At 39.4% G+C, this 17,657-nt stretch overlaps 57 non-coding genes across 57 annotated transcripts; all 57 read left to right on the top strand.

Moving 5' to 3' along the window:
- Positions 1–1,775: 1,775 nt before the first annotated feature.
- On the top strand, positions 1,776–1,894 carry LOC127114743 (5S ribosomal RNA). Its single transcript, XR_007800547.1, has one exon. It is a non-coding gene; the product is annotated as a 5S ribosomal RNA (ribosomal RNA).
- Positions 1,895–2,054: 160 nt separating this feature from the next.
- LOC127114752 (5S ribosomal RNA) lies at positions 2,055–2,172 on the top strand. Its single transcript, XR_007800555.1, has one exon. It is a non-coding gene; the product is annotated as a 5S ribosomal RNA (ribosomal RNA).
- A 164-nt stretch (positions 2,173–2,336) lies between these two features.
- LOC127114735 (5S ribosomal RNA) lies at positions 2,337–2,455 on the top strand. Its single transcript, XR_007800539.1, has one exon. It is a non-coding gene; the product is annotated as a 5S ribosomal RNA (ribosomal RNA).
- A 162-nt stretch (positions 2,456–2,617) lies between these two features.
- LOC127114734 (5S ribosomal RNA) lies at positions 2,618–2,736 on the top strand. Its single transcript, XR_007800538.1, has one exon. It is a non-coding gene; the product is annotated as a 5S ribosomal RNA (ribosomal RNA).
- Positions 2,737–2,897: 161 nt separating this feature from the next.
- On the top strand, positions 2,898–3,016 carry LOC127114736 (5S ribosomal RNA). Its single transcript, XR_007800540.1, has one exon. It is a non-coding gene; the product is annotated as a 5S ribosomal RNA (ribosomal RNA).
- A 161-nt stretch (positions 3,017–3,177) lies between these two features.
- LOC127114733 (5S ribosomal RNA) lies at positions 3,178–3,296 on the top strand. The gene has a single exon (XR_007800537.1). It is a non-coding gene; the product is annotated as a 5S ribosomal RNA (ribosomal RNA).
- A 160-nt stretch (positions 3,297–3,456) lies between these two features.
- LOC127114732 (5S ribosomal RNA) lies at positions 3,457–3,575 on the top strand. Its single transcript, XR_007800536.1, has one exon. It is a non-coding gene; the product is annotated as a 5S ribosomal RNA (ribosomal RNA).
- A 158-nt stretch (positions 3,576–3,733) lies between these two features.
- LOC127114731 (5S ribosomal RNA) lies at positions 3,734–3,852 on the top strand. Its single transcript, XR_007800535.1, has one exon. It is a non-coding gene; the product is annotated as a 5S ribosomal RNA (ribosomal RNA).
- A 160-nt stretch (positions 3,853–4,012) lies between these two features.
- LOC127114730 (5S ribosomal RNA) lies at positions 4,013–4,131 on the top strand. Its single transcript, XR_007800534.1, has one exon. It is a non-coding gene; the product is annotated as a 5S ribosomal RNA (ribosomal RNA).
- A 161-nt stretch (positions 4,132–4,292) lies between these two features.
- LOC127114729 (5S ribosomal RNA) lies at positions 4,293–4,411 on the top strand. The gene has a single exon (XR_007800533.1). It is a non-coding gene; the product is annotated as a 5S ribosomal RNA (ribosomal RNA).
- Positions 4,412–4,572: 161 nt separating this feature from the next.
- Positions 4,573–4,691, top strand: LOC127114728 (5S ribosomal RNA). The gene has a single exon (XR_007800532.1). It is a non-coding gene; the product is annotated as a 5S ribosomal RNA (ribosomal RNA).
- Positions 4,692–4,850: 159 nt separating this feature from the next.
- LOC127114726 (5S ribosomal RNA) lies at positions 4,851–4,969 on the top strand. Its single transcript, XR_007800530.1, has one exon. It is a non-coding gene; the product is annotated as a 5S ribosomal RNA (ribosomal RNA).
- Positions 4,970–5,130: 161 nt separating this feature from the next.
- On the top strand, positions 5,131–5,249 carry LOC127114725 (5S ribosomal RNA). Its single transcript, XR_007800529.1, has one exon. It is a non-coding gene; the product is annotated as a 5S ribosomal RNA (ribosomal RNA).
- A 161-nt stretch (positions 5,250–5,410) lies between these two features.
- LOC127114724 (5S ribosomal RNA) lies at positions 5,411–5,529 on the top strand. The gene has a single exon (XR_007800528.1). It is a non-coding gene; the product is annotated as a 5S ribosomal RNA (ribosomal RNA).
- A 161-nt stretch (positions 5,530–5,690) lies between these two features.
- LOC127114723 (5S ribosomal RNA) lies at positions 5,691–5,809 on the top strand. The gene has a single exon (XR_007800527.1). It is a non-coding gene; the product is annotated as a 5S ribosomal RNA (ribosomal RNA).
- A 161-nt stretch (positions 5,810–5,970) lies between these two features.
- Positions 5,971–6,089, top strand: LOC127114722 (5S ribosomal RNA). Its single transcript, XR_007800526.1, has one exon. It is a non-coding gene; the product is annotated as a 5S ribosomal RNA (ribosomal RNA).
- Positions 6,090–6,250: 161 nt separating this feature from the next.
- LOC127114721 (5S ribosomal RNA) lies at positions 6,251–6,369 on the top strand. The gene has a single exon (XR_007800525.1). It is a non-coding gene; the product is annotated as a 5S ribosomal RNA (ribosomal RNA).
- Positions 6,370–6,530: 161 nt separating this feature from the next.
- Positions 6,531–6,649, top strand: LOC127114720 (5S ribosomal RNA). Its single transcript, XR_007800524.1, has one exon. It is a non-coding gene; the product is annotated as a 5S ribosomal RNA (ribosomal RNA).
- Positions 6,650–6,809: 160 nt separating this feature from the next.
- On the top strand, positions 6,810–6,928 carry LOC127114719 (5S ribosomal RNA). Its single transcript, XR_007800523.1, has one exon. It is a non-coding gene; the product is annotated as a 5S ribosomal RNA (ribosomal RNA).
- A 161-nt stretch (positions 6,929–7,089) lies between these two features.
- LOC127114737 (5S ribosomal RNA) lies at positions 7,090–7,208 on the top strand. Its single transcript, XR_007800541.1, has one exon. It is a non-coding gene; the product is annotated as a 5S ribosomal RNA (ribosomal RNA).
- A 160-nt stretch (positions 7,209–7,368) lies between these two features.
- On the top strand, positions 7,369–7,487 carry LOC127114718 (5S ribosomal RNA). The gene has a single exon (XR_007800522.1). It is a non-coding gene; the product is annotated as a 5S ribosomal RNA (ribosomal RNA).
- Positions 7,488–7,648: 161 nt separating this feature from the next.
- On the top strand, positions 7,649–7,767 carry LOC127114742 (5S ribosomal RNA). The gene has a single exon (XR_007800546.1). It is a non-coding gene; the product is annotated as a 5S ribosomal RNA (ribosomal RNA).
- Positions 7,768–7,928: 161 nt separating this feature from the next.
- LOC127114717 (5S ribosomal RNA) lies at positions 7,929–8,047 on the top strand. Its single transcript, XR_007800521.1, has one exon. It is a non-coding gene; the product is annotated as a 5S ribosomal RNA (ribosomal RNA).
- Positions 8,048–8,208: 161 nt separating this feature from the next.
- On the top strand, positions 8,209–8,327 carry LOC127114715 (5S ribosomal RNA). Its single transcript, XR_007800519.1, has one exon. It is a non-coding gene; the product is annotated as a 5S ribosomal RNA (ribosomal RNA).
- Positions 8,328–8,488: 161 nt separating this feature from the next.
- LOC127114714 (5S ribosomal RNA) lies at positions 8,489–8,607 on the top strand. The gene has a single exon (XR_007800518.1). It is a non-coding gene; the product is annotated as a 5S ribosomal RNA (ribosomal RNA).
- A 161-nt stretch (positions 8,608–8,768) lies between these two features.
- On the top strand, positions 8,769–8,887 carry LOC127114713 (5S ribosomal RNA). Its single transcript, XR_007800517.1, has one exon. It is a non-coding gene; the product is annotated as a 5S ribosomal RNA (ribosomal RNA).
- A 161-nt stretch (positions 8,888–9,048) lies between these two features.
- LOC127114712 (5S ribosomal RNA) lies at positions 9,049–9,167 on the top strand. Its single transcript, XR_007800516.1, has one exon. It is a non-coding gene; the product is annotated as a 5S ribosomal RNA (ribosomal RNA).
- A 161-nt stretch (positions 9,168–9,328) lies between these two features.
- LOC127114711 (5S ribosomal RNA) lies at positions 9,329–9,447 on the top strand. The gene has a single exon (XR_007800515.1). It is a non-coding gene; the product is annotated as a 5S ribosomal RNA (ribosomal RNA).
- Positions 9,448–9,608: 161 nt separating this feature from the next.
- LOC127114710 (5S ribosomal RNA) lies at positions 9,609–9,727 on the top strand. Its single transcript, XR_007800514.1, has one exon. It is a non-coding gene; the product is annotated as a 5S ribosomal RNA (ribosomal RNA).
- A 161-nt stretch (positions 9,728–9,888) lies between these two features.
- Positions 9,889–10,007, top strand: LOC127114708 (5S ribosomal RNA). The gene has a single exon (XR_007800513.1). It is a non-coding gene; the product is annotated as a 5S ribosomal RNA (ribosomal RNA).
- A 161-nt stretch (positions 10,008–10,168) lies between these two features.
- Positions 10,169–10,287, top strand: LOC127114707 (5S ribosomal RNA). Its single transcript, XR_007800512.1, has one exon. It is a non-coding gene; the product is annotated as a 5S ribosomal RNA (ribosomal RNA).
- Positions 10,288–10,448: 161 nt separating this feature from the next.
- On the top strand, positions 10,449–10,567 carry LOC127114706 (5S ribosomal RNA). Its single transcript, XR_007800511.1, has one exon. It is a non-coding gene; the product is annotated as a 5S ribosomal RNA (ribosomal RNA).
- A 161-nt stretch (positions 10,568–10,728) lies between these two features.
- LOC127114705 (5S ribosomal RNA) lies at positions 10,729–10,847 on the top strand. The gene has a single exon (XR_007800510.1). It is a non-coding gene; the product is annotated as a 5S ribosomal RNA (ribosomal RNA).
- A 161-nt stretch (positions 10,848–11,008) lies between these two features.
- Positions 11,009–11,127, top strand: LOC127114703 (5S ribosomal RNA). The gene has a single exon (XR_007800508.1). It is a non-coding gene; the product is annotated as a 5S ribosomal RNA (ribosomal RNA).
- Positions 11,128–11,288: 161 nt separating this feature from the next.
- LOC127114702 (5S ribosomal RNA) lies at positions 11,289–11,407 on the top strand. The gene has a single exon (XR_007800507.1). It is a non-coding gene; the product is annotated as a 5S ribosomal RNA (ribosomal RNA).
- A 161-nt stretch (positions 11,408–11,568) lies between these two features.
- LOC127114701 (5S ribosomal RNA) lies at positions 11,569–11,687 on the top strand. Its single transcript, XR_007800506.1, has one exon. It is a non-coding gene; the product is annotated as a 5S ribosomal RNA (ribosomal RNA).
- Positions 11,688–11,848: 161 nt separating this feature from the next.
- Positions 11,849–11,967, top strand: LOC127114700 (5S ribosomal RNA). The gene has a single exon (XR_007800505.1). It is a non-coding gene; the product is annotated as a 5S ribosomal RNA (ribosomal RNA).
- A 161-nt stretch (positions 11,968–12,128) lies between these two features.
- LOC127114699 (5S ribosomal RNA) lies at positions 12,129–12,247 on the top strand. The gene has a single exon (XR_007800504.1). It is a non-coding gene; the product is annotated as a 5S ribosomal RNA (ribosomal RNA).
- A 161-nt stretch (positions 12,248–12,408) lies between these two features.
- LOC127114698 (5S ribosomal RNA) lies at positions 12,409–12,527 on the top strand. Its single transcript, XR_007800503.1, has one exon. It is a non-coding gene; the product is annotated as a 5S ribosomal RNA (ribosomal RNA).
- Positions 12,528–12,688: 161 nt separating this feature from the next.
- Positions 12,689–12,807, top strand: LOC127114697 (5S ribosomal RNA). Its single transcript, XR_007800502.1, has one exon. It is a non-coding gene; the product is annotated as a 5S ribosomal RNA (ribosomal RNA).
- A 161-nt stretch (positions 12,808–12,968) lies between these two features.
- Positions 12,969–13,087, top strand: LOC127114696 (5S ribosomal RNA). The gene has a single exon (XR_007800501.1). It is a non-coding gene; the product is annotated as a 5S ribosomal RNA (ribosomal RNA).
- Positions 13,088–13,248: 161 nt separating this feature from the next.
- Positions 13,249–13,367, top strand: LOC127114695 (5S ribosomal RNA). Its single transcript, XR_007800500.1, has one exon. It is a non-coding gene; the product is annotated as a 5S ribosomal RNA (ribosomal RNA).
- Positions 13,368–13,528: 161 nt separating this feature from the next.
- On the top strand, positions 13,529–13,647 carry LOC127114694 (5S ribosomal RNA). The gene has a single exon (XR_007800499.1). It is a non-coding gene; the product is annotated as a 5S ribosomal RNA (ribosomal RNA).
- Positions 13,648–13,808: 161 nt separating this feature from the next.
- On the top strand, positions 13,809–13,927 carry LOC127114692 (5S ribosomal RNA). Its single transcript, XR_007800497.1, has one exon. It is a non-coding gene; the product is annotated as a 5S ribosomal RNA (ribosomal RNA).
- A 161-nt stretch (positions 13,928–14,088) lies between these two features.
- On the top strand, positions 14,089–14,207 carry LOC127114691 (5S ribosomal RNA). Its single transcript, XR_007800496.1, has one exon. It is a non-coding gene; the product is annotated as a 5S ribosomal RNA (ribosomal RNA).
- Positions 14,208–14,368: 161 nt separating this feature from the next.
- Positions 14,369–14,487, top strand: LOC127114690 (5S ribosomal RNA). Its single transcript, XR_007800495.1, has one exon. It is a non-coding gene; the product is annotated as a 5S ribosomal RNA (ribosomal RNA).
- A 161-nt stretch (positions 14,488–14,648) lies between these two features.
- Positions 14,649–14,767, top strand: LOC127114689 (5S ribosomal RNA). The gene has a single exon (XR_007800494.1). It is a non-coding gene; the product is annotated as a 5S ribosomal RNA (ribosomal RNA).
- A 161-nt stretch (positions 14,768–14,928) lies between these two features.
- LOC127114688 (5S ribosomal RNA) lies at positions 14,929–15,047 on the top strand. The gene has a single exon (XR_007800493.1). It is a non-coding gene; the product is annotated as a 5S ribosomal RNA (ribosomal RNA).
- A 161-nt stretch (positions 15,048–15,208) lies between these two features.
- On the top strand, positions 15,209–15,327 carry LOC127114687 (5S ribosomal RNA). Its single transcript, XR_007800492.1, has one exon. It is a non-coding gene; the product is annotated as a 5S ribosomal RNA (ribosomal RNA).
- A 161-nt stretch (positions 15,328–15,488) lies between these two features.
- Positions 15,489–15,607, top strand: LOC127114686 (5S ribosomal RNA). Its single transcript, XR_007800491.1, has one exon. It is a non-coding gene; the product is annotated as a 5S ribosomal RNA (ribosomal RNA).
- Positions 15,608–15,768: 161 nt separating this feature from the next.
- On the top strand, positions 15,769–15,887 carry LOC127114685 (5S ribosomal RNA). The gene has a single exon (XR_007800490.1). It is a non-coding gene; the product is annotated as a 5S ribosomal RNA (ribosomal RNA).
- Positions 15,888–16,048: 161 nt separating this feature from the next.
- On the top strand, positions 16,049–16,167 carry LOC127114684 (5S ribosomal RNA). The gene has a single exon (XR_007800489.1). It is a non-coding gene; the product is annotated as a 5S ribosomal RNA (ribosomal RNA).
- A 161-nt stretch (positions 16,168–16,328) lies between these two features.
- On the top strand, positions 16,329–16,447 carry LOC127114683 (5S ribosomal RNA). Its single transcript, XR_007800488.1, has one exon. It is a non-coding gene; the product is annotated as a 5S ribosomal RNA (ribosomal RNA).
- Positions 16,448–16,608: 161 nt separating this feature from the next.
- Positions 16,609–16,727, top strand: LOC127114681 (5S ribosomal RNA). Its single transcript, XR_007800486.1, has one exon. It is a non-coding gene; the product is annotated as a 5S ribosomal RNA (ribosomal RNA).
- Positions 16,728–16,888: 161 nt separating this feature from the next.
- Positions 16,889–17,007, top strand: LOC127114680 (5S ribosomal RNA). Its single transcript, XR_007800485.1, has one exon. It is a non-coding gene; the product is annotated as a 5S ribosomal RNA (ribosomal RNA).
- Positions 17,008–17,168: 161 nt separating this feature from the next.
- On the top strand, positions 17,169–17,287 carry LOC127114679 (5S ribosomal RNA). Its single transcript, XR_007800484.1, has one exon. It is a non-coding gene; the product is annotated as a 5S ribosomal RNA (ribosomal RNA).
- A 160-nt stretch (positions 17,288–17,447) lies between these two features.
- LOC127114677 (5S ribosomal RNA) lies at positions 17,448–17,566 on the top strand. Its single transcript, XR_007800483.1, has one exon. It is a non-coding gene; the product is annotated as a 5S ribosomal RNA (ribosomal RNA).
- Positions 17,567–17,657: the final 91 nt, after the last annotated feature.

Below are 17,657 nucleotides of genomic sequence, written 5' to 3'. Positions count from 1 at the left end.
ATGACTTTGAGAGGATACTTGAACATCATCAATAATCTTAATCTATATAGTTATCATAAGGAATCATAAGCATTTATAATAGTGAACTCCAATCTTGTCAAGCTTTTACATTTGAGTAAACCATTTTACTGTTTTAGTGATATTTACTCACAAGATAATTTCCCAAACAAAACCCTTTGTTACGTTTCAAACTTATAACAATTTGGATTATAAAACGGCGTAATAACAACCAATCTTTTGGATACGATATAAAAATTTGCCGAAGATATAATTTTCAAACCAATACATCTGTGTAGAGACCGTTAGGTCGATTGTTTAATAGGAGTCTTAGTTTTTAGAATTCTGGTGTTCAAACTGATATACAAAATTCACTAAAATACTCAAAGTACCAGAGCGGAAACGAGTCTTGCTGAAAATGTATGTATGAAGAACACCATGATTACATTTCATGTTATCTTTTTAATGCAATTACTTAAATTAAACCATTTACTGTCTTTATTTCTATTTAAGCCTTCTGTTGAAATTGCCTTTATCTTCAAAAGTCTTTCATCATTGCTTTTACCTTTACATTTACATTTCCTCAAACCTTTATTTCCAGCACCTTTTCAAACTTAAACCTTTTACTTCAAGTTATTTATCTTTACTTTTGCCAATTACCTTTGTTATCTTTAAAAAGCCTTTTTACAGAATTACTTCCATTTATCCATTCTTTAAGTCATAAGCCTTTAGATTTCGTTTAGAGTTTATTGTCGAAACACTTTTACTTTGTACCATTAATGCTAGATAAAGAACCCTAATTGCTATTCATAAACCAGAAACAACTTAATCATGAATCAAATCACCATAATACTAGTTCTTGAGACACATGTCCTAGGATCAATATAGTTGATCCTGTAAGTTAACCAGATTAATAATATTGGAGGACTAGCGGTTGTTTGTCAAAATTACAGGTAAACAAATTGGCACGTCCAATGGGACGGTGTCAAAGAACTGTTAATTATAATAGTTTTGCTTACTTTTACAATACAAAATTGTTGTTATTCTTTTGAGTTAAAAAATCATAGTGTTGCATGAACCTTAGAAGTGTAAGATAGCGAACAATTCGCAACCTATAACCAAAAGAAAATACACAAAAAGATGGTTAATACAACCAGTCAGGGGAACAATTTCTCCCCAGGGAACAGGCATAGTCGGATAAATTCGATTGATGCATCCACTGAGATCCCTAGTACATAGGTCATACCAACATCTGGATCAATGCCTTAAATAATTCGACAACATGCCTATTATGTCAACGTAGCAGACGTTTCTGCAAGTTCAATCCATGGCCCATTTTCACAATTGTCGGAACCCAACCACAACCCTACTACCCCTAGGCCACCGGATTTGAGAATTTTAGGCCTTCGAAGAATACCCATATGGAATGCCATCTACTTCCATGGCAGGACTTCAAATATTACCTCCATATATACTCAACCCCATAATACGGTTGTTTCGCCAATTCAAAATTCTGGTTCTGACATGAAACATGTAGGTCGAATACCCAATCACAAGGATATCCACCTTATAACCTACCCTTAAAACGAATCACCATCAGCCTTGTGTTGCACCTCTTTTTTTTTGCGATTTTTTAAATACTTCTTTTTATTTCTGTTAATCGGCGTAAAAGAGTCGGAAAAAGTAGAAGAAGACAAGCATTTCAGCGTTAATTATGTTTGTTTTGCCGTTAATAAGTGAAAGAAATAAAATATATACAATCAAAGCGCATGAGATATCAGTGCGATCATACCAGCACTAATGCACCGGATCCCATCAGAACTCCGCAGTTAAGCGTGCTTGGGCGAGAGTAGTACTAGGATGGGTGACCTCCTGGGAAGTCCTTGTGTTGCACCTCTTTTTTTGCGATTTTTTAAATACTTCTTTTTATTTCTGTTAATCGGCGTAAAAGAGTCGGAAAAAGTAGGAGAAGACAAGCATTTCAGCGTTAATTATGTTTGTTTTGCCGTTAATAAGTGAAAGAAATAAAATATATCAATCAAAGCGCATGAGATATCAGGTGCGATCATACCAGCACTAATGCACCGGATCCCATCAGAACTCCGCATTAAGCGTGCTTGGGCGAGAGTAGTACTAGGATGGGTGACCTCCTGGGAAGTCCTTGTGTTGCACCTCTTTCTTTGCGATATTTTAAATACTTCTTTTTTTTATTTCTGTTAATCGGCGTAAAAGAGTCGGAAAAAGTAGGAGAAGACAAGCATTTCAGCGTTAATTATGTTTGTTTTGCCGTTAATAAGTGAAAGAAATAAAATATATACAATCAAAGCGCATGAGATATCAGGTGCGATCATACCAGCACTAATGCACCGGATCCCATCAGAACTCCGCAGTTAAGCGTGCTTGGGCGAGAGTAGTACTAGGATGGGTGACCTCCTGGGAAGTCCTTGTGTTGCACCTCTTTTTTTGCGAGTTTTTAAGTACTTCTTTTTATTTCTGTTAATCGGCGTAAAAGAGTCGGAAAAAGTAGGAGAAGACAAGCATTTCAGCGTTAATTATGTTTTTTTTTGCCGTTAATAAGTGAAAGAAATAAAATATATACAATCAAAGCGCATGAGATATCAGGTGCGATCATACCAGCACTAATGCACCGGATCCCATCAGAACTCCGCAGTTAAGCGTGCTTGGGCGAGAGTAGTACTAGGATGGGTGACCTCCTGGGAAGTCCTTGTGTTGCACCTCTTTTTTTTGCGATTTTTTAAATACTTCTTTTTATTTCTGTTAATCGGCGTAAAAGAGTCGGAAAAAGTAGGAGAAGACAAGCATTTCAGCGTTAATTATGTTTGTTTTGCCGTTAATAAGTGAAAGAAATAAAATATATACAATCAAGCGCATGAGATATCAGGTGCGATCATACCAGCACTAATGCACCGGATCCCATCAGAACTCCGCAGTTAAGCGTGCTTGGGCGAGAGTAGTACTAGGATGGGTGACCTCTTGGGAAGTCCTTGTGTTGCACCTCTTTTTTTGCGATTTTTTAAATACTTCTTTTTGTTTCTGTTAATCGGCGTAAAAGAGTCGGAAAAAGTAGGAGAAGACAAGCATTTCAGCGTTAATTATGTTTTTTTTGCCGTTAATAAGTGAAAGAAATAAAATATATACAATCAAAGCGCATGAGATATCAGGTGCGATCATACCAGCACTAATGCACCGGATCCCATCAGAACTCCGCAGTTAAGCGTGCTTGGGCGAGAGTAGTACTAGGATGGGTGACCTCCTGGGAAGTCCTTGTGTTGCACCTCTTTTTTTGCGATATTTTAAATACTTCTTTTTATTTCTGTTAATCGGCGTAAAAGAGTCGGAAAAAGTAGGAGAAGACAAGCATTTCAGCGTTAATTATGTTTGTTTTGCCGTTAATAAGTGAAAGAAATAAATATATACAATCAAAGCGCATGAGATATCAGGTGCGATCATACCAGCACTAATGCACCGGATCCCATCAGAACTCCGCAGTTAAGCGTGCTTGGGCGAGAGTAGTACTAGGATGGGTGACCTCCTGGGAAGTCCTTGTGTTGCACCTCTTTTTTTGCGATTTTTAATACTTCTATTTGTTTCTGTTAATCGGCGTAAAAGAGTCGGAAAAAGTAGGAGAAGACAAGCATTTCAGCGTTAATTATGTTTGTTTTGTCGTTAATAAGTGAAAGAAATAAATATATACAATCAAAGCGCATGAGATATCAGGTGCGATCATACCAGCACTAATGCACCGGATCCCATCAGAACTCCGCAGTTAAGCGTGCTTGGGCGAGAGTAGTACTAGGATGGGTGACCTCCTGGGAAGTCCTTGTGTTGCACCTCTTTTTTTGCGATTTTTTAAATACTTCTTTTTATTTCTGTTAATCGGCGTAAAAGAGTCGGAAAAGTAGGAGAAGACAAGCATTTCAGCGTTAATTATGTTTGTTTTGCCGTTAATAAGTGAAAGAAATAAAATATATACAATCAAAGCGCATGAGATATCAGGTGCGATCATACCAGCACTAATGCACCGGATCCCATCAGAACTCCGCAGTTAAGCGTGCTTGGGCGAGAGTAGTACTAGGATGGGTGACCTCCTGGGAAGTCCTTGTGTTGCACCTCTTTTTTTGCGATTTTTTAAATACTTCTTTTTATTTCTGTTAATCGGCGTAAAAGAGTCGGAAAAAGTAGGAGAAGACAAGCATTTCAGCGTTAATTATGTTTGTTTTGCCGTTAATAAGTGAAAGAAATAAAATATATACAATCAAAGCGCATGAGATATCAGGTGCGATCATACCAGCACTAATGCACCGGATCCCATCAGAACTCCGCAGTTAAGCGTGCTTGGGCGAGAGTAGTACTAGGATGGGTGACCTCCTGGGAAGTCCTTGTGTTGCACCTCTTTTTTTGCGATTTTTTAAATACTTCTTTTTGTTTCTGTTAATCGGCGTAAAAGAGTCGGAAAAAGTAGGAGAAGACAAGCATTTCAGCGTTAATTATGTTTGTTTTGCCGTTAATAAGTGAAAGAAATAAAATATATACAATCAAAGCGCATGAGATATCAGGTGCGATCATACCAGCACTAATGCACCGGATCCCATCAGAACTCCGCAGTTAAGCGTGCTTGGGCGAGAGTAGTACTAGGATGGGTGACCTCCTGGGAAGTCCTTGTGTTGCACCTCTTTTTTTGCGATTTTTTAAATACTTCTTTTTATTTCTGTTAATCGGCGTAAAAGAGTCGGAAAAGTAGGAGAAGACAAGCATTTCAGCGTTAATTATGTTTGTTTTGCCGTTAATAAGTGAAAGAAATAAATATATACAATCAAAGCGCATGAGATATCAGGTGCGATCATACCAGCACTAATGCACCGGATCCCATCAGAACTCCGCAGTTAAGCGTGCTTGGGCGAGAGTAGTACTAGGATGGGTGACCTCCTGGGAAGTCCTTGTGTTGCACCTCTTTTTTTGCGATTTTTTAAATACTTCTTTTTGTTTCTGTTAATCGGCGTAAAAGAGTCGGAAAAAGTAGGAGAAGACAAGCATTTCAGCGTTAATTATGTTTGTTTTGCCGTTAATAAGTGAAAGAAATAAAATATATACAATCAAAGCGCATGAGATATCAGGTGCGATCATACCAGCACTAATGCACCGGATCCCATCAGAACTCCGCAGTTAAGCGTGCTTGGGCGAGAGTAGTACTAGGATGGGTGACCTCCTGGGAAGTCCTTGTGTTGCACCTCTTTTTTTGCGATTTTTTAAATACTTCTTTTTGTTTCTGTTAATCGGCGTAAAAGAGTCGGAAAAAGTAGGAGAAGACAAGCATTTCAGCGTTAATTATGTTTGTTTTGCCGTTAATAAGTGAAAGAAATAAAATATATACAATCAAAGCGCATGAGATATCAGGTGCGATCATACCAGCACTAATGCACCGGATCCCATCAGAACTCCGCAGTTAAGCGTGCTTGGGCGAGAGTAGTACTAGGATGGGTGACCTCCTGGGAAGTCCTTGTGTTGCACCTCTTTCTTTGCGATATTTTAAATACTTCTTTTTATTTCTGTTAATCGGCGTAAAAGAGTCGGAAAAAGTAGGAGAAGACAAGCATTTCAGCGTTAATTATGTTTGTTTTGCCGTTAATAAGTGAAAGAAATAAAATATATACAATCAAAGCGCATGAGATATCAGGTGCGATCATACCAGCACTAATGCACCGGATCCCATCAGAACTCCGCAGTTAAGCGTGCTTGGGCGAGAGTAGTACTAGGATGGGTGACCTCCTGGGAAGTCCTTGTGTTGCACCTCTTTTTTTGCGATTTTTTAAATACTTCTTTTTATTTCTGTTAATCGGCGTAAAAGAGTCGGAAAAAGTAGGAGAAGACAAGCATTTCAGCGTTAATTATGTTTGTTTTGCCGTTAATAAGTGAAAGAAATAAAATATATACAATCAAAGCGCATGAGATATCAGGTGCGATCATACCAGCACTAATGCACCGGATCCCATCAGAACTCCGCAGTTAAGCGTGCTTGGGCGAGAGTAGTACTAGGATGGGTGACCTCCTGGGAAGTCCTTGTGTTGCACCTCTTTTTTTGCGATTTTTTAAATACTTCTTTTTATTTCTGTTAATCGGCGTAAAAGAGTCGGAAAAAGTAGGAGAAGACAAGCATTTCAGCGTTAATTATGTTTGTTTTGCCGTTAATAAGTGAAAGAAATAAAATATATACAATCAAAGCGCATGAGATATCAGGTGCGATCATACCAGCACTAATGCACCGGATCCCATCAGAACTCCGCAGTTAAGCGTGCTTGGGCGAGAGTAGTACTAGGATGGGTGACCTCCTGGGAAGTCCTTGTGTTGCACCTCTTTTTTTGCGATTTTTTAAATACTTCTTTTTATTTCTGTTAATCGGCGTAAAAGAGTCGGAAAAAGTAGGAGAAGACAAGCATTTCAGCGTTAATTATGTTTGTTTTGCCGTTAATAAGTGAAAGAAATAAAATATATACAATCAAAGCGCATGAGATATCAGGTGCGATCATACCAGCACTAATGCACCGGATCCCATCAGAACTCCGCAGTTAAGCGTGCTTGGGCGAGAGTAGTACTAGGATGGGTGACCTCCTGGGAAGTCCTTGTGTTGCACCTCTTTTTTTGCGATTTTTTAAATACTTCTTTTTTTTCTGTTAATCGGCGTAAAAGAGTCGGAAAAAGTAGGAGAAGACAAGCATTTCAGCGTTAATTATGTTTGTTTTGCCGTTAATAAGTGAAAGAAATAAAATATATACAATCAAAGCGCATGAGATATCAGGTGCGATCATACCAGCACTAATGCACCGGATCCCATCAGAACTCCGCAGTTAAGCGTGCTTGGGCGAGAGTAGTACTAGGATGGGTGACCTCCTGGGAAGTCCTTGTGTTGCACCTCTTTTTTTGCGATTTTTTAAATACTTCTTTTTATTTCTGTTAATCGGCGTAAAAGAGTCGGAAAAAGTAGGAGAAGACAAGCATTTCAGCGTTAATTATGTTTGTTTTGCCGTTAATAAGTGAAAGAAATAAAATATATACAATCAAAGCGCATGAGATATCAGGTGCGATCATACCAGCACTAATGCACCGGATCCCATAAGAACTCCGCAGTTAAGCGTGCTTGGGCGAGAGTAGTACTAGGATGGGTGACCTCCTGGGAAGTCCTTGTGTTGCACCTCTTTTTTTGCGATTTTTTAAATACTTCTTTTTATTTCTGTTAATCGGCGTAAAAGAGTCGGAAAAAGTAGGAGAAGACAAGCATTTCAGCGTTAATTATGTTTGTTTTGCCGTTAATAAGTGAAAGAAAAAAATATATACAATCAAAGCGCATGAGATATCAGGTGCGATCATACCAGCACTAATGCACCGGATCCCATCAGAACTCCGCAGTTAAGCGTGCTTGGGCGAGAGTAGTACTAGGATGGGTGACCTCCTGGGAAGTCCTTGTGTTGCACCTCTTTTTTTGCGATTTTTTAAATACTTCTTTTTATTTCTGTTAATCGGCGTAAAAGAGTCGGAAAAAGTAGGAGAAGACAAGCATTTCAGCGTTAATTATGTTTGTTTTGCCGTTAATAAGTGAAAGAAATAAAATATATACAATCAAAGCGCATGAGATATCAGGTGCGATCATACCAGCACTAATGCACCGGATCCCATCAGAACTCCGCAGTTAAGCGTGCTTGGGCGAGAGTAGTACTAGGATGGGTGACCTCCTGGGAAGTCCTTGTGTAGCACCTCTTTTTTTGCGATTTTTTAAATACTTCTTTTTATTTCTGTTAATCGGCGTAAAAGAGTCGGAAAAAGTAGGAGAAGACAAGCATTTCAGCGTTAATTATGTTTGTTTTGCCGTTAATAAGTGAAAGAAATAAAATATATACAATCAAAGCGCATGAGATATCAGGTGCGATCATACCAGCACTAATGCACCGGATCCCATCAGAACTCCGCAGTTAAGCGTGCTTGGGCGAGAGTAGTACTAGGATGGGTGACCTCCTGGGAAGTCCTTGTGTTGCACCTCTTTTTTTGCGATTTTTTAAATACTTCTTTTTATTTCTGTTAATCGGCGTAAAAGAGTCGGAAAAAGTAGGAGAAGACAAGCATTTCAGCGTTAATTATGTTTGTTTTGCCGTTAATAAGTGAAAGAAATAAAATATATACAATCAAAGCGCATGAGATATCAGGTGCGATCATACCAGCACTAATGCACCGGATCCCATCAGAACTCCGCAGTTAAGCGTGCTTGGGCGAGAGTAGTACTAGGATGGGTGACCTCCTGGGAAGTCCTTGTGTTGCACCTCTTTTTTTGCGATTTTTTAAATACTTCTTTTTATTTCTGTTAATCGGCGTAAAAGAGTCGGAAAAAGTAGGAGAAGACAAGCATTTCAGCGTTAATTATGTTTGTTTTGCCGTTAATAAGTGAAAGAAATAAAATATATACAATCAAAGCGCATGAGATATCAGGTGCGATCATACCAGCACTAATGCACCGGATCCCATCAGAACTCCGCAGTTAAGCGTGCTTGGGCGAGAGTAGTACTAGGATGGGTGACCTCCTGGGAAGTCCTTGTGTTGCACCTCTTTTTTTGCGATTTTTTAAATACTTCTTTTTATTTCTGTTAATCGGCGTAAAAGAGTCGGAAAAAGTAGGAGAAGACAAGCATTTCAGCGTTAATTATGTTTGTTTTGCCGTTAATAAGTGAAAGAAATAAAATATATACAATCAAAGCGCATGAGATATCAGGTGCGATCATACCAGCACTAATGCACCGGATCCCATCAGAACTCCGCAGTTAAGCGTGCTTGGGCGAGAGTAGTACTAGGATGGGTGACCTCCTGGGAAGTCCTTGTGTTGCACCTCTTTTTTTGCGATTTTTTAAATACTTCTTTTTATTTCTGTTAATCGGCGTAAAAGAGTCGGAAAAAGTAGGAGAAGACAAGCATTTCAGCGTTAATTATGTTTGTTTTGCCGTTAATAAGTGAAAGAAATAAAATATATACAATCAAAGCGCATGAGATATCAGGTGCGATCATACCAGCACTAATGCACCGGATCCCATCAGAACTCCGCAGTTAAGCGTGCTTGGGCGAGAGTAGTACTAGGATGGGTGACCTCCTGGGAAGTCCTTGTGTTGCACCTCTTTTTTTGCGATTTTTTAAATACTTCTTTTTATTTCTGTTAATCGGCGTAAAAGAGTCGGAAAAAGTAGGAGAAGACAAGCATTTCAGCGTTAATTATGTTTGTTTTGCCGTTAATAAGTGAAAGAAATAAAATATATACAATCAAAGCGCATGAGATATCAGGTGCGATCATACCAGCACTAATGCACCGGATCCCATCAGAACTCCGCAGTTAAGCGTGCTTGGGCGAGAGTAGTACTAGGATGGGTGACCTCCTGGGAAGTCCTTGTGTTGCACCTCTTTTTTTGCGATTTTTTAAATACTTCTTTTTATTTCTGTTAATCGGCGTAAAAGAGTCGGAAAAAGTAGGAGAAGACAAGCATTTCAGCGTTAATTATGTTTGTTTTGCCGTTAATAAGTGAAAGAAATAAAATATATACAATCAAAGCGCATGAGATATCAGGTGCGATCATACCAGCACTAATGCACCGGATCCCATCAGAACTCCGCAGTTAAGCGTGCTTGGGCGAGAGTAGTACTAGGATGGGTGACCTCCTGGGAAGTCCTTGTGTTGCACCTCTTTTTTTGCGATTTTTTAAATACTTCTTTTTATTTCTGTTAATCGGCGTAAAAGAGTCGGAAAAAGTAGGAGAAGACAAGCATTTCAGCGTTAATTATGTTTGTTTTGCCGTTAATAAGTGAAAGAAATAAAATATATACAATCAAAGCGCATGAGATATCAGGTGCGATCATACCAGCACTAATGCACCGGATCCCATCAGAACTCCGCAGTTAAGCGTGCTTGGGCGAGAGTAGTACTAGGATGGGTGACCTCCTGGGAAGTCCTTGTGTTGCACCTCTTTTTTTGCGATTTTTTAAATACTTCTTTTTATTTCTGTTAATCGGCGTAAAAGAGTCGGAAAAAGTAGGAGAAGACAAGCATTTCAGCGTTAATTATGTTTGTTTTGCCGTTAATAAGTGAAAGAAATAAAATATATACAATCAAAGCGCATGAGATATCAGGTGCGATCATACCAGCACTAATGCACCGGATCCCATCAGAACTCCGCAGTTAAGCGTGCTTGGGCGAGAGTAGTACTAGGATGGGTGACCTCCTGGGAAGTCCTTGTGTTGCACCTCTTTTTTTGCGATTTTTTAAATACTTCTTTTTATTTCTGTTAATCGGCGTAAAAGAGTCGGAAAAAGTAGGAGAAGACAAGCATTTCAGCGTTAATTATGTTTGTTTTGCCGTTAATAAGTGAAAGAAATAAAATATATACAATCAAAGCGCATGAGATATCAGGTGCGATCATACCAGCACTAATGCACCGGATCCCATCAGAACTCCGCAGTTAAGCGTGCTTGGGCGAGAGTAGTACTAGGATGGGTGACCTCCTGGGAAGTCCTTGTGTTGCACCTCTTTTTTTGCGATTTTTTAAATACTTCTTTTTATTTCTGTTAATCGGCGTAAAAGAGTCGGAAAAAGTAGGAGAAGACAAGCATTTCAGCGTTAATTATGTTTGTTTTGCCGTTAATAAGTGAAAGAAATAAAATATATACAATCAAAGCGCATGAGATATCAGGTGCGATCATACCAGCACTAATGCACCGGATCCCATCAGAACTCCGCAGTTAAGCGTGCTTGGGCGAGAGTAGTACTAGGATGGGTGACCTCCTGGGAAGTCCTTGTGTTGCACCTCTTTTTTTGCGATTTTTTAAATACTTCTTTTTATTTCTGTTAATCGGCGTAAAAGAGTCGGAAAAAGTAGGAGAAGACAAGCATTTCAGCGTTAATTATGTTTGTTTTGCCGTTAATAAGTGAAAGAAATAAAATATATACAATCAAAGCGCATGAGATATCAGGTGCGATCATACCAGCACTAATGCACCGGATCCCATCAGAACTCCGCAGTTAAGCGTGCTTGGGCGAGAGTAGTACTAGGATGGGTGACCTCCTGGGAAGTCCTTGTGTTGCACCTCTTTTTTTGCGATTTTTTAAATACTTCTTTTTATTTCTGTTAATCGGCGTAAAAGAGTCGGAAAAAGTAGGAGAAGACAAGCATTTCAGCGTTAATTATGTTTGTTTTGCCGTTAATAAGTGAAAGAAATAAAATATATACAATCAAAGCGCATGAGATATCAGGTGCGATCATACCAGCACTAATGCACCGGATCCCATCAGAACTCCGCAGTTAAGCGTGCTTGGGCGAGAGTAGTACTAGGATGGGTGACCTCCTGGGAAGTCCTTGTGTTGCACCTCTTTTTTTGCGATTTTTTAAATACTTCTTTTTATTTCTGTTAATCGGCGTAAAAGAGTCGGAAAAAGTAGGAGAAGACAAGCATTTCAGCGTTAATTATGTTTGTTTTGCCGTTAATAAGTGAAAGAAATAAAATATATACAATCAAAGCGCATGAGATATCAGGTGCGATCATACCAGCACTAATGCACCGGATCCCATCAGAACTCCGCAGTTAAGCGTGCTTGGGCGAGAGTAGTACTAGGATGGGTGACCTCCTGGGAAGTCCTTGTGTTGCACCTCTTTTTTTGCGATTTTTTAAATACTTCTTTTTATTTCTGTTAATCGGCGTAAAAGAGTCGGAAAAAGTAGGAGAAGACAAGCATTTCAGCGTTAATTATGTTTGTTTTGCCGTTAATAAGTGAAAGAAATAAAATATATACAATCAAAGCGCATGAGATATCAGGTGCGATCATACCAGCACTAATGCACCGGATCCCATCAGAACTCCGCAGTTAAGCGTGCTTGGGCGAGAGTAGTACTAGGATGGGTGACCTCCTGGGAAGTCCTTGTGTTGCACCTCTTTTTTTGCGATTTTTTAAATACTTCTTTTTATTTCTGTTAATCGGCGTAAAAGAGTCGGAAAAAGTAGGAGAAGACAAGCATTTCAGCGTTAATTATGTTTGTTTTGCCGTTAATAAGTGAAAGAAATAAAATATATACAATCAAAGCGCATGAGATATCAGGTGCGATCATACCAGCACTAATGCACCGGATCCCATCAGAACTCCGCAGTTAAGCGTGCTTGGGCGAGAGTAGTACTAGGATGGGTGACCTCCTGGGAAGTCCTTGTGTTGCACCTCTTTTTTTGCGATTTTTTAAATACTTCTTTTTATTTCTGTTAATCGGCGTAAAAGAGTCGGAAAAAGTAGGAGAAGACAAGCATTTCAGCGTTAATTATGTTTGTTTTGCCGTTAATAAGTGAAAGAAATAAAATATATACAATCAAAGCGCATGAGATATCAGGTGCGATCATACCAGCACTAATGCACCGGATCCCATCAGAACTCCGCAGTTAAGCGTGCTTGGGCGAGAGTAGTACTAGGATGGGTGACCTCCTGGGAAGTCCTTGTGTTGCACCTCTTTTTTTGCGATTTTTTAAATACTTCTTTTTATTTCTGTTAATCGGCGTAAAAGAGTCGGAAAAAGTAGGAGAAGACAAGCATTTCAGCGTTAATTATGTTTGTTTTGCCGTTAATAAGTGAAAGAAATAAAATATATACAATCAAAGCGCATGAGATATCAGGTGCGATCATACCAGCACTAATGCACCGGATCCCATCAGAACTCCGCAGTTAAGCGTGCTTGGGCGAGAGTAGTACTAGGATGGGTGACCTCCTGGGAAGTCCTTGTGTTGCACCTCTTTTTTTGCGATTTTTTAAATACTTCTTTTTATTTCTGTTAATCGGCGTAAAAGAGTCGGAAAAAGTAGGAGAAGACAAGCATTTCAGCGTTAATTATGTTTGTTTTGCCGTTAATAAGTGAAAGAAATAAAATATATACAATCAAAGCGCATGAGATATCAGGTGCGATCATACCAGCACTAATGCACCGGATCCCATCAGAACTCCGCAGTTAAGCGTGCTTGGGCGAGAGTAGTACTAGGATGGGTGACCTCCTGGGAAGTCCTTGTGTTGCACCTCTTTTTTTGCGATTTTTTAAATACTTCTTTTTATTTCTGTTAATCGGCGTAAAAGAGTCGGAAAAAGTAGGAGAAGACAAGCATTTCAGCGTTAATTATGTTTGTTTTGCCGTTAATAAGTGAAAGAAATAAAATATATACAATCAAAGCGCATGAGATATCAGGTGCGATCATACCAGCACTAATGCACCGGATCCCATCAGAACTCCGCAGTTAAGCGTGCTTGGGCGAGAGTAGTACTAGGATGGGTGACCTCCTGGGAAGTCCTTGTGTTGCACCTCTTTTTTTGCGATTTTTTAAATACTTCTTTTTATTTCTGTTAATCGGCGTAAAAGAGTCGGAAAAAGTAGGAGAAGACAAGCATTTCAGCGTTAATTATGTTTGTTTTGCCGTTAATAAGTGAAAGAAATAAAATATATACAATCAAAGCGCATGAGATATCAGGTGCGATCATACCAGCACTAATGCACCGGATCCCATCAGAACTCCGCAGTTAAGCGTGCTTGGGCGAGAGTAGTACTAGGATGGGTGACCTCCTGGGAAGTCCTTGTGTTGCACCTCTTTTTTTGCGATTTTTTAAATACTTCTTTTTATTTCTGTTAATCGGCGTAAAAGAGTCGGAAAAAGTAGGAGAAGACAAGCATTTCAGCGTTAATTATGTTTGTTTTGCCGTTAATAAGTGAAAGAAATAAAATATATACAATCAAAGCGCATGAGATATCAGGTGCGATCATACCAGCACTAATGCACCGGATCCCATCAGAACTCCGCAGTTAAGCGTGCTTGGGCGAGAGTAGTACTAGGATGGGTGACCTCCTGGGAAGTCCTTGTGTTGCACCTCTTTTTTTGCGATTTTTTAAATACTTCTTTTTATTTCTGTTAATCGGCGTAAAAGAGTCGGAAAAAGTAGGAGAAGACAAGCATTTCAGCGTTAATTATGTTTGTTTTGCCGTTAATAAGTGAAAGAAATAAAATATATACAATCAAAGCGCATGAGATATCAGGTGCGATCATACCAGCACTAATGCACCGGATCCCATCAGAACTCCGCAGTTAAGCGTGCTTGGGCGAGAGTAGTACTAGGATGGGTGACCTCCTGGGAAGTCCTTGTGTTGCACCTCTTTTTTTGCGATTTTTTAAATACTTCTTTTTATTTCTGTTAATCGGCGTAAAAGAGTCGGAAAAAGTAGGAGAAGACAAGCATTTCAGCGTTAATTATGTTTGTTTTGCCGTTAATAAGTGAAAGAAATAAAATATATACAATCAAAGCGCATGAGATATCAGGTGCGATCATACCAGCACTAATGCACCGGATCCCATCAGAACTCCGCAGTTAAGCGTGCTTGGGCGAGAGTAGTACTAGGATGGGTGACCTCCTGGGAAGTCCTTGTGTTGCACCTCTTTTTTTGCGATTTTTTAAATACTTCTTTTTATTTCTGTTAATCGGCGTAAAAGAGTCGGAAAAAGTAGGAGAAGACAAGCATTTCAGCGTTAATTATGTTTGTTTTGCCGTTAATAAGTGAAAGAAATAAAATATATACAATCAAAGCGCATGAGATATCAGGTGCGATCATACCAGCACTAATGCACCGGATCCCATCAGAACTCCGCAGTTAAGCGTGCTTGGGCGAGAGTAGTACTAGGATGGGTGACCTCCTGGGAAGTCCTTGTGTTGCACCTCTTTTTTTGCGATTTTTTAAATACTTCTTTTTATTTCTGTTAATCGGCGTAAAAGAGTCGGAAAAAGTAGGAGAAGACAAGCATTTCAGCGTTAATTATGTTTGTTTTGCCGTTAATAAGTGAAAGAAATAAAATATATACAATCAAAGCGCATGAGATATCAGGTGCGATCATACCAGCACTAATGCACCGGATCCCATCAGAACTCCGCAGTTAAGCGTGCTTGGGCGAGAGTAGTACTAGGATGGGTGACCTCCTGGGAAGTCCTTGTGTTGCACCTCTTTTTTTGCGATTTTTTAAATACTTCTTTTTATTTCTGTTAATCGGCGTAAAAGAGTCGGAAAAAGTAGGAGAAGACAAGCATTTCAGCGTTAATTATGTTTGTTTTGCCGTTAATAAGTGAAAGAAATAAAATATATACAATCAAAGCGCATGAGATATCAGGTGCGATCATACCAGCACTAATGCACCGGATCCCATCAGAACTCCGCAGTTAAGCGTGCTTGGGCGAGAGTAGTACTAGGATGGGTGACCTCCTGGGAAGTCCTTGTGTTGCACCTCTTTTTTTGCGATTTTTTAAATACTTCTTTTTATTTCTGTTAATCGGCGTAAAAGAGTCGGAAAAAGTAGGAGAAGACAAGCATTTCAGCGTTAATTATGTTTGTTTTGCCGTTAATAAGTGAAAGAAATAAAATATATACAATCAAAGCGCATGAGATATCAGGTGCGATCATACCAGCACTAATGCACCGGATCCCATCAGAACTCCGCAGTTAAGCGTGCTTGGGCGAGAGTAGTACTAGGATGGGTGACCTCCTGGGAAGTCCTTGTGTTGCACCTCTTTTTTTGCGATTTTTTAAATACTTCTTTTTATTTCTGTTAATCGGCGTAAAAGAGTCGGAAAAAGTAGGAGAAGACAAGCATTTCAGCGTTAATTATGTTTGTTTTGCCGTTAATAAGTGAAAGAAATAAAATATATACAATCAAAGCGCATGAGATATCAGGTGCGATCATACCAGCACTAATGCACCGGATCCCATCAGAACTCCGCAGTTAAGCGTGCTTGGGCGAGAGTAGTACTAGGATGGGTGACCTCCTGGGAAGTCCTTGTGTTGCACCTCTTTTTTTGCGATTTTTTAAATACTTCTTTTTATTTCTGTTAATCGGCGTAAAAGAGTCGGAAAAAGTAGGAGAAGACAAGCATTTCAGCGTTAATTATGTTTGTTTTGCCGTTAATAAGTGAAAGAAATAAAATATATACAATCAAAGCGCATGAGATATCAGGTGCGATCATACCAGCACTAATGCACCGGATCCCATCAGAACTCCGCAGTTAAGCGTGCTTGGGCGAGAGTAGTACTAGGATGGGTGACCTCCTGGGAAGTCCTTGTGTTGCACCTCTTTTTTTGCGATTTTTTAAATACTTCTTTTTATTTCTGTTAATCGGCGTAAAAGAGTCGGAAAAAGTAGGAGAAGACAAGCATTTCAGCGTTAATTATGTTTGTTTTGCCGTTAATAAGTGAAAGAAATAAAATATATACAATCAAAGCGCATGAGATATCAGGTGCGATCATACCAGCACTAATGCACCGGATCCCATCAGAACTCCGCAGTTAAGCGTGCTTGGGCGAGAGTAGTACTAGGATGGGTGACCTCCTGGGAAGTCCTTGTGTTGCACCTCTTTTTTTGCGATTTTTTAAATACTTCTTTTTATTTCTGTTAATCGGCGTAAAAGAGTCGGAAAAAGTAGGAGAAGACAAGCATTTCAGCGTTAATTATGTTTGTTTTGCCGTTAATAAGTGAAAGAAATAAAATATATACAATCAAAGCGCATGAGATATCAGGTGCGATCATACCAGCACTAATGCACCGGATCCCATCAGAACTCCGCAGTTAAGCGTGCTTGGGCGAGAGTAGTACTAGGATGGGTGACCTCCTGGGAAGTCCTTGTGTTGCACCTCTTTTTTTGCGATTTTTTAAATACTTCTTTTTATTTCTGTTAATCGGCGTAAAAGAGTCGGAAAAAGTAGGAGAAGACAAGCATTTCAGCGTTAATTATGTTTGTTTTGCCGTTAATAAGTGAAAGAAATAAAATATATACAATCAAAGCGCATGAGATATCAGGTGCGATCATACCAGCACTAATGCACCGGATCCCATCAGAACTCCGCAGTTAAGCGTGCTTGGGCGAGAGTAGTACTAGGATGGGTGACCTCCTGGGAAGTCCTTGTGTTGCACCTCTTTTTTTGCGATTTTTTAAATACTTCTTTTTATTTCTGTTAATCGGCGTAAAAGAGTCGGAAAAAGTAGGAGAAGACAAGCATTTCAGCGTTAATTATGTTTGTTTTGCCGTTAATAAGTGAAAGAAATAAAATATATACAATCAAAGCGCATGAGATATCAGGTGCGATCATACCAGCACTAATGCACCGGATCCCATCAGAACTCCGCAGTTAAGCGTGCTTGGGCGAGAGTAGTACTAGGATGGGTGACCTCCTGGGAAGTCCTTGTGTTGCACCTCTTTTTTTGCGATTTTTAAATACTTCTTTTTATTTCTGTTAATCGGCGTAAAAGAGTCGGAAAAAGTAGGAGAAGACAAGCATTTCAGCGTTAATTATGTTTGTTTTGCCGTTAATAAGTGAAAGAAATAAAATATATACAATCAAAGCGCATGAGATATCAGGTGCGATCATACCAGCACTAATGCACCGGATCCCATCAGAACTCCGCAGTTAAGCGTGCTTGGGCGAGAGTAGTACTAGGATGGGTGACCTCCTGGGAAGTCCTTGTGTTGCACCTCTTTTTTTGCGATTTTTTAAATACTTCTTTTTATTTCTGTTAATCGGCGTAAAAGAGTCGGAAAAAGTAGGAGAAGACAAGCATTTCAGCGT

Source organism: Lathyrus oleraceus, unplaced genomic scaffold (genome assembly GCF_024323335.1).
Source record: "Lathyrus oleraceus cultivar Zhongwan6 unplaced genomic scaffold, CAAS_Psat_ZW6_1.0 chrUn0669, whole genome shotgun sequence".
Lineage (NCBI taxonomy): Eukaryota > Viridiplantae > Streptophyta > Magnoliopsida > Fabales > Fabaceae > Lathyrus > Lathyrus oleraceus.
This window is presented reverse-complemented; position numbering and strand designations above follow the sequence as displayed.